This window comes from Macaca mulatta, chromosome 12, assembly GCF_049350105.2.
Source record: "Macaca mulatta isolate MMU2019108-1 chromosome 12, T2T-MMU8v2.0, whole genome shotgun sequence".
NCBI classification, from domain to species: domain Eukaryota; kingdom Metazoa; phylum Chordata; class Mammalia; order Primates; family Cercopithecidae; genus Macaca; species Macaca mulatta.
This window is the reverse complement of record NC_133417.1, coordinates 63652681-63661970: the sequence shown is the minus strand read 5'-3', so window position 1 is coordinate 63661970 and position 9290 is coordinate 63652681.

The window sequence follows — 9290 nt, the reverse complement described above, 5'->3', positions numbered from 1 at the left end:
TAAAGAGACAGGTATAGAGCAAAGTCTTGTGCCTCTGTCCCAGTTTTTGCAGTTATAAGCATTTATACTAAGAAAGTAATTGGAAATGTATACAGAGATATCCGTGCAAGGATGGTAATCATATGCTTCTTTTCTTTTTAAAATATTGATGGGAATCAACATAAACATTTCCGAATACAGAGGGATAGTTAAGATGAATCAAGACCTCGCTGTGAGAGTATACCTTACAATCATGTTTTCAAATAATAGTTAATGATGTAGAAATATTAATGATATGATAGTGAAAATGTAGACAAGAAACCAATCAATGCCAATTTTGTTAAAAAGGAAAAATACAACTTTAAGCTTAGACATTATTGTAATTCTAGTGCCAATAAAAGTTGAGCATGTGGCAGACACTTATAAAAATTTCTTTGTTCTTCAGTACAGTTAAAAAACAACTTAAAGATCTGTTGTCTTCTCTTCAAAAAACCCTGTTAAGAAAATAAAAACGAGCTACAAACTGGGAGAAAATATCTGTAAAATACATTTCTGATGAAGTGCTGACATTTAGAATATATAAAGAATTCTTACAACTCAATAATAAGAAAGCAGGCAACCCAATTAAAAATGGGCAAAAGATTCAAACAAAACTTTACAAAATAAGGATACTGACAACACATCATCACATAAAAAGATGCTCGACATCATTAGTCATTAGGGAAATGCACATCAAAGTCACAATAAAATACCTCTACATATGTATTAGGATGGCTCAAGATAAAAAAAAAAAAGGAAAATACGAAATGCTGGTGAAGATGCAGAGCAACTGAAACTCTCATGCATTGCTGGGGGAAACACAAAAGAGCGAAGGCGTTTTGGAAGTCAGTTTGACAGTTTCTTATAAAATTCAACATACACATACTATATATGACTAACAATCCAATTACTAGGAATTTTCCCAAGAGTAATGAAAACATATGTACACACAAAACCCTATGTGCAAATGTTTATAACAGCCCTATCAGGATTGCCAAAAGTTAGAAACAACTCCAAAGTTCAACTGTAGAATGGATAAACAGATTGTGGTGTATCCATATCATAGAATATAACTCAGCAATAAAAAGGGAAACATGGATGAATCTCAAAAGCATCACGCTAAATGAAAGAAGCCAGACTAAAAAAAGCTACTTCCTGTATAATTTCATGTACACGACACTCTTAAACAGTTGAAACCCTAGGAGCAGAAATTGGAGCAGTGGCTAGAGAGCAGTTGGGGAGAGTGGTTTAATTACAAAGGTGAGAAGGGGACTTTTCGAGGGTGATGGAAATATTTTGTATCTTGATTGTACTGATTGTTACGTTCATCATACATCATACACACATCACCTTAAAATGGTGAATTTTACTGTATGCAAAATATGCCTCAACAAATGACAAAAAAATCTGTTTGTAAATAAATGAATGTAAATACTCCAAAATGTTAAGAGTGGCATTCTGTAGGTGGGAGTATCACTTGTGGATTTTTAAATCTTCTTTCAGTATTCTGTATTACTTGTTAAATAAATAAAAACTAATAAAAGGTTTTTTTTTGAGGGAAAAGTATGCTAAAGTGTTGTGACACAGGTGGGTACCTCTTTGGGAGCAAAGAAGAAACATTCGTATCATCTAGCAGATATTTTGTGAGTGGCCTTTCCTGCAGGTCCCTGGGCTAGGAGCTGGGGTTCAGAGATGAGAAAACCTCATTCTTGCTTTCAGTGATCTCATATTCTTATGGGGATATGGACAACACGAGAAAGCTAAGAGAATTCCTTCTATGATTGACAAGGTTTATTGTGGCATTATTCCTCAGAAATTTCTGAGACGATGGAAATATTTGTATCTGCTCTGACCAGTGTGGTAGCCACAAGACACACATTCATTTGAGCACTTGAAATGTGGCTGGTGCAACTGAAAAACTGAATGTTTAATTGTATTTACAGTTAAATAGTTTTAATTAATAGAAATAGGAATAGCTACATGTGGCATGTGACTCTGGTATTGGACAGCACTGTGGGCAGCTGAGGCCAGCCTATTGCTTGAGCCCAGAAGTTAAGAGACCAGACTCCTGGGCAACATGGAGAAATCCCATCTCTACAAAAAATATAATACAAAAATTAGCCAGGAGTGGTGGCGCACACTTCTGGTCCCAGCTACTTGGGAGGCTGGGGTGGGAAGATCACTTGAGCCCAGGAGGTCAAGCCTGCAGTGAGGCAAGATCATGCCTCTGCATTCCAGCCTGGGCGATAGACTGAGACCCTGTCTCAAAACAAAAACCAACGAACAACCCCTAGAATTTGTGTTCTTGGCTTGGTGGGGTGTTGTGCACCTGAGTCCCAGCTACTTGGAGAAGCTGAGGTGGGAGGATTGCTTGAGCCCAGGAATTCAATGGCAACATAGCAAGGCCTATCTCTAAATAAATAAATAAATAAATAAATAAATAAATGAAAGAGGAAGGAGGGAGGGAGGGAGGGAAGGAAAGAAAGAGAGAGAGAGAGAGAGAGAGAAAGAAAGAAAGAAAAAAAGAAAGAAAGAAAGAAGAGAGAGAGAAATTTGTGCTCTTGAAATCCAAGTTGGAAAATACTGATCTGAGGTAATGGGAGTGGTGGTATTCAGGGGGTGATAGTAACAGGTAAGGGGCAAAAGCGAAAACGAGGCCAGTGTGGCCTCCTGGGGGCCCTGCCCAGCACATCCTTCCTGCCCTGCCACTCTTTCTGCTTCCACTGGAGGAGACCCAGGGTCCCAACTCTGTCTCCTTCTGTGCATGCTTAGGCACACAGGGCAGCTCCAAAGCCGGGTGGGGTCTTCCCTTGCCTTGTCTTTATGTTCATCATCAAAAGCCCAGGCCTGTTTTGTACACTGTGAGGTAAGTGGAGCCCGAGTGATTTACTCTGGGGACATACTGGAGCTTCCATCAGGGTAAAAGTCTCGTGGAAGGAAGGCAACATGTTATTACTCTTTAAATGGGCTTATAAAGCTCACTTTAAAAATGGCATTAGTCTAGTTAACTGCAACAGGAGAGCAGTTCATGCTAGGACCAAAGTATTTGAAATTGTGCTTTGTAATGTGAAAAGCCTAGTAAAATGGATTCTCACGATGTTGAGGTTGCCAGAGAGCTTTCTGTCATAAAATGAAAGGATGCTATAACGTTAAAGACATTAATCATATTTTAAAATCATACAACACTTTCATCATAGTATTGCACTTTCTTCTTTTAATTTGTATGTGGGAGACATTACCTTCCTCATGCACCTGTATATTTGCAGGGTGCATCTAATTTTTATATTTTCTCTTTTCTCTTAACATTAGTTACATGCTGCATCTAATGCTAAGTTCTGAAAGTATGAGAAATCTGTGTTAGAAATCAGGGGCAAGAAAGCTAACTGGGAGGGTGGTGACTCTCAGGTGGTGGGGTGGTATCTTAATTTGTTTTCTGTTGCTTATAAAAGAATACCTGAAACTTGGTAATTTATGAAAATAAGGGGCTGGGCACAGTGGCTCATGCCTGTAATCCCAGTACTTTGGGAGGTCAAGGCTGGAGGATTGCTTGAGTCTAGGAGTTTGAGACTAGCCTGTACAACATGGCAAAACCCTATCTCTACAAAACATGTGAAAATTTAACCAGGTGTGGTGGCGCATGCCTGTAGCCCCAGGTACTCAGGAGGCTGAGGCAGGAGGATCACCAGGCAGAGGTTGTAGTGAGCCAAGATCTCACCACTGCATGAGGGATAGAGCGAGACCCTGTATCAAAACAAGAACAGACAAACAAAAAACACTATTCAGTTATGGAGGCTAAGAAGTCCAAGGTGGAGGGCATGCATCTGCTGAGAGCCTTACTGCTGGTGGGGTCCCACTCTCTGCTGAGTCCCAAGACTCAGGTGGCACAGAGCATCACTTCACGAGGGTGCTGAGTATGCTAACCTGCTCACTCGGGGTTTCTCCTCCACTTCTTTTTAGAGTCTCACTCTATCACCCAGGCCGGAGTGCAGTGGCACTGCAACCTCTGCCTCCTAGGTTCAAGCAGTTTCTCCTGGCTCAGACTCCCAAGTAGCTGAGACTACAGGCATGCGCCACCATGCCCGGCTAACTTTTGTATTTTTAGTAGAGATGGGGTTTTACCGTGTTGGCCAGGCTGGTCTCAAACTCCTGACCTCAGGTGATCTGCCCACTTTGGCCCTCCCAAAGTGCTGGGATTACAGGTGTGAGCCACCATGCTCAGCCTCTCTTCCACTTCTTATAAAGCCACCAGCTCCCCTCCCAGGATAACCATTAACCTTTTCTTGAGATAGGGTCTCACTCTATTCCCCAGGCTGGAGTGCAGTGGCTCTATTATGGCTCACTGCAGCCTCAAACTCGTGGGCTCAAGTGATCTTCCTGCCTCAGCCTCCCGAGCAGCTGGGATCACAGGTGTGCACAACCACACTCAGCTAATTTTTATCATTTTTGTAGAGATGGAGCTTCACCATGTTGGTCAGTTTGGTCTTGAACTCCTGGGCTCAAGCCATCCACCTGCCTTAGTCTTTCAAGTAGCGGGGACTACAGGTATGTGCCGCCATGCCCAGATAATCTTTAAAACATTTTTAGTAGAGATGAGGTCTCTTTATGTTGGCCAGGCTGGTCTTGAACGCCTGAGTTCAAGTGATCATCCCTCCTCATACTCCCAAAGTGTTAAGATTACAGGCTCCACCTGGCCTCTTAACCTATCAATCCATGAATGAATCAATCTGTTCATGAGAGCAGAGCCCTATGGTCACCTCTTAAAGTCTTCACCTCTCCAAACTGGCATATTGGCGATTCAGTTTCAATACGAGTTTTGCAGGAGACATTCAAACCATAGCAGGCGGTTTAGAGAACGCCCTCTCCAAAATATCTTGCCCCCTGTTTTGTAAGATGCCTCTGAGCTTCCAGTGCCTGTCTAGACATTTTCACTCCAGTTTCTCCCTGTAGTCTATATCCGTGTGTTTAGGTGCTTTGCTTTCTCTTTAGATTTCATTCCGTATTTTCTCTGTTGTCTCTCCATTATATGTGTTCTAGGTGGGGTGTGTCGCGGGCAGGGCAGGGGGGCATATTATGGGAACTACATAATGGAGAAAACTGTGCTTACCAGCTTTTTTGGTCTGTTTTTAAGGTATAGTGTGTCTTTCTCTTCCCCCTCTCCAAAACATTGGGATTTTCCTTTCGTCCGAGGACATTTTTAATTCCTAGTATTCTTTAGCAGAAAGTGCTCACTGTCTTCTCTCTCCGTTTGCTGGATCTGAAACAAAGAATCCGTTCATAATTTGGAGATGTGTAAGGATCAGAGGAAACTCTGAGTTATCCCACAGATAGACACTTTTACATAGAGGGGATTCCCCCAGCAACAAAACAATCACAATTCTGTGTGCAGGAATATAGAAACATAGTTTTGAAGTTAGCCAATCTTGATAATAAGGTAAACAATGAAGAATACATTTTTTTCCTGCCTTGGGGTCTTGAAGTTTTAGTGGTGAGTGTTGGAGCCAAAAGGCAAATAATATTAATTAGAAGATAATAATAGTTCACTTTGCTTTTTGAAATAAACTTGAGATTAGTTAAAACACAAATTTCTGCAATTCCCTACCTTCCACACCTTCTATAAAGCCAAAATTTACTTACCCCATTTTACAGGTGGGAAAAGGCCATAAAAGGAAACAAAGAGAGGTAAATTAGTTGTAAAACATAACAGGATGGCAGTGGAATGATCAGAAGCTGCTACTGATCCATTGTTGGCCCAATCTTTATTATTGTCCAGCAGCTTGAAACCCGCATTAGGCATCTGAAAAGTCATGCCAGGAATCTACATAATGCACCACTAGTAAAGCAGCCAAAGCACAGCACACTCTCTGAGCAGCGGATGCTAATAAGTTATCTGTTACAGGGTTGTGTACCCCTTCCATGGGTCAAGCTGTTTCAGGTACCAAAGATTCTGAAATGACTTCCAACCATAGCCAGACTAGGCCATGAGAAAGATATACCTGGAAAGACGGCCAGCCTTTTGTGGGCCAGAATTTGACTTTTTTGGACAAGTGTTTACTGCACTGACTTCTTCCCTCTTCTCTCTGCCAAGGACCCTCCCTGCCTTTCCTGTTAAAGGAAAAACTAGAGCTGGAAATTTATATAAAATGCAGTCTTTATAGACGTTTGCACTCTAGTTTTTTCCTTTAGTCTATATCCGTTTGTTTAAGTGCTTTGCTTTCTCTTTAGATTTCATTCAGTATTTTCTTTGTTGTTTCTCCATTATATGTGTTCTAGGTGGGGTGTGTGTGGTGGGATCATGGGAGTGATTATGAAGAAAACATTCCCTTGGTCCTTGGGCTTAAAAGACCAAGACATTCTTGCCTGTGAGCACCATCTCTTGGTGTCACTCAGGTTTCAGTGGTGAATTTCGGACCCTGGAGTTCCCTTTTCATGAATCTGGGCCCTTGTAGTCATGATATGATGACCCTTCTTTCCTCTGTAAGTCCCATCCTACTGTTGGGAAAACCCTCCAATTCAGTCATCAAAAACTATTGTTTATCTCTTCATTGGCAAAGCCCTGTGTTAAGTCTCCCACAAATGAATTTAATTTCTCCAAAGATTTTTACATTTTTATTTATTGAATGTGTAATGATGGAGACAGGAGGCAGAGAAGTTTCAGGCAGAAAAGGCATGTCCCTAGGGAAAACCTCACCCTCAAGCTGAAAAGCCTGAAACGGTGGCCGGAAGTGAGAACATATATCCCTGGCTTCCCGCTGGAATATTACCCTTTCCTAAACCACCCAGGGCCCTGCCCCACCCCATCCTGTGCCTATAAAGACCCCAGACTCAGCCAGCAGACAGGAGAAGCAGCTGGACATCAGAGACTACGGCTGGATGTCGTCGACTTCAGAGGGACAGCTTGATGGCGTAACTTCAGAGAAGAATCTTACCGGAGACAGCAGGACTTCAGGGGAAGATTACCTACCCCATCCCATCCCCTTTTCAGCTCCCCTTCCCACTGAGAACCACTTTCTTCAGTAATAAAATTCCCAACGTTTACCATCCTTCAATTTGTTCATGTGACCTCATTGTTCCTGGATGCTGGACAAGAGCTTGGGAACCATGAGTGTGGACACAAAAGGCTGTCATACTGGCTCTTTTCCTGCTATGGTGAGGGGCAGCTGCCTCACGTGAAAAGGTAAAGAGCCCACTGAACTGTTGACACGTAAGCAGTCTGTGGATGGCAGTGCTGAAAGAGCAATGTAACTTGCCCTCTGGGGCTTCAGGGGTCGCAGGCACCCCACTTGGATGCTGCCGTGGGGCCTACACAGAGTTTGCTCCTACCAGTGCTGAAGCGGTAGGCTGGTTCCAGTGCTCATGCACTCCAGTTCCCATCTTGTTCACTCACGTGTTCCCTCCTGTGAGGAGTTGAGAGTGGCAGGCTGAGTAAACCAGGCACCCCTGTCGTGAGTCCCTTGAAGGGGTCAGGGAAATATCCTGTTTCAGTAATACATTCATATGATTCAAAACTCAAAAGATACAAAAAGGAATATAGTGAAAATTGATTTTTTTCCCTCTCCAACGACTCCAGGTCCACTCTTTGGGGACAATGAAAGTTATAAGTTGTCCTAAGATGTTTCATACATTTAGGAGAAATTCATACATATGTTTTTAAATTTTTATAACACACATGGTAATATATACATATATTATTATGTACCTAACTTTTTTCACTTACAGAATATCTTGAAGATACTTCCTTCATTAGACATAAAAGCTCTGAAATTACTTAGTGACTGTAACCTTCCACGTTAAGGATGGATCAGAATTTATTTCATCAGTGCCTTTCTGATGAAGATTTAAGTTGTTTCTAACCATTTACTCCCCTAAATAATGTTGCAGTGAATAATCTTGGACAAATGCAACTTTGCCTGTGTATGCCATTTTATCTATAAGATAAATTCCTAGAAATAGAATGCTGTGTCAAAAGGCATGTGCATTTGTAATACTGATACTGTCAAATTGCTCTCTATTGATGTTGGAGGGCAATTCCTGCCAGAAATAAATGAGTGTCTTTGTCCCCCAAGTCTTACCAATTTGCCAAGTCTTACCAACTTGCTCTTTGTCAAGTTGATAGGTGAAAAATAGTATTCAATTTTGTTTTTGTCTACATTTTTCTGAGTATAAGTGAGTCTGAACATCTTTTTAGAGGTGGGTCTCACTCTGTCACTTAGGCTAGAGCAGTGGTGTGATCATAGCTCACAGCAATCTTGAACTCCTGGGTTCAAGGAATACTCCTGCCTCAGCCTCCCCTGTAGCTAGTACTACAGATGAATGCCACCACACCCAAGTAATTTTTCAATTTAAATTTTTTTTTTTTTTTTTGTAGAGATGAGGCCTTGCTATGTTGCCCAGGTTGGTCTTGAACTTCTGGCCTCGGGCAATCCTCCAGTCTCGGCTTCCCAAAGTGCAGGGATTAGAGACATGAACCAGTGCTTGGCCAGTGGAGTATCTTTTATTTGGTTGTTTGTTTGTTTGTTTGAGACAGGGTCTCACTCTGCCACCCAGGCTAGAGTGCAGAGGCATGGTCATGGCTCACTGCAGCCTCAACCTCCAGGGCTCAGTTGATCCTCTCACTGCAGCCTCCTGAGTAACTGGGACTATCAGCACACACCACCATGCCTGGCTAGTTTATTTTTAAAAATTCTTATTTTTTTGAGACAGTGAATATCTTTTAATGCTTCAGACTTATTTGAAGTTTCTTTGCTGTGAATTATTATCCACCATGTTGATTCTTGTAGGAGTTTGATGGTATTTTGGTCATTTTTGTTATTACTTTTTAGAAGCTCTTTATATACTGTAATCAGTGTAACAAGCAACCCTTTTATAATTTTCTTGTGTAAATCAAAAGAGATATAACTTATTGATGTATATATTAAAAGATTCTAGAGGAAATTTGGTTATTTTTTAATGCTTTTACACATTCATGAAACAAAAACTTTTTTTGTTTTTTTTTTGAGACAGGGTCTTGCTCTGTCAGGCTAGAGTACAGTGACATGATCATGACTCACGGCAACCTCAACCCCCTGGGCCCATGCAGACATCCCCGCTCAGCCTCCTGAGTAGCTGGGACTACAGTTGCACACCACTACACCCAGCTAATTTTAAAATTTTTTTTTTTTAAGAGATGGGACCTCAGGCTGGCCTCAAACTCCTCGGCTGAAGCGAACCTCCAGCCTCAGCCTCCCAAAGTGTTGGGATTATAGGTGTGAGCCACCATGGTTGGGCTAATTTAA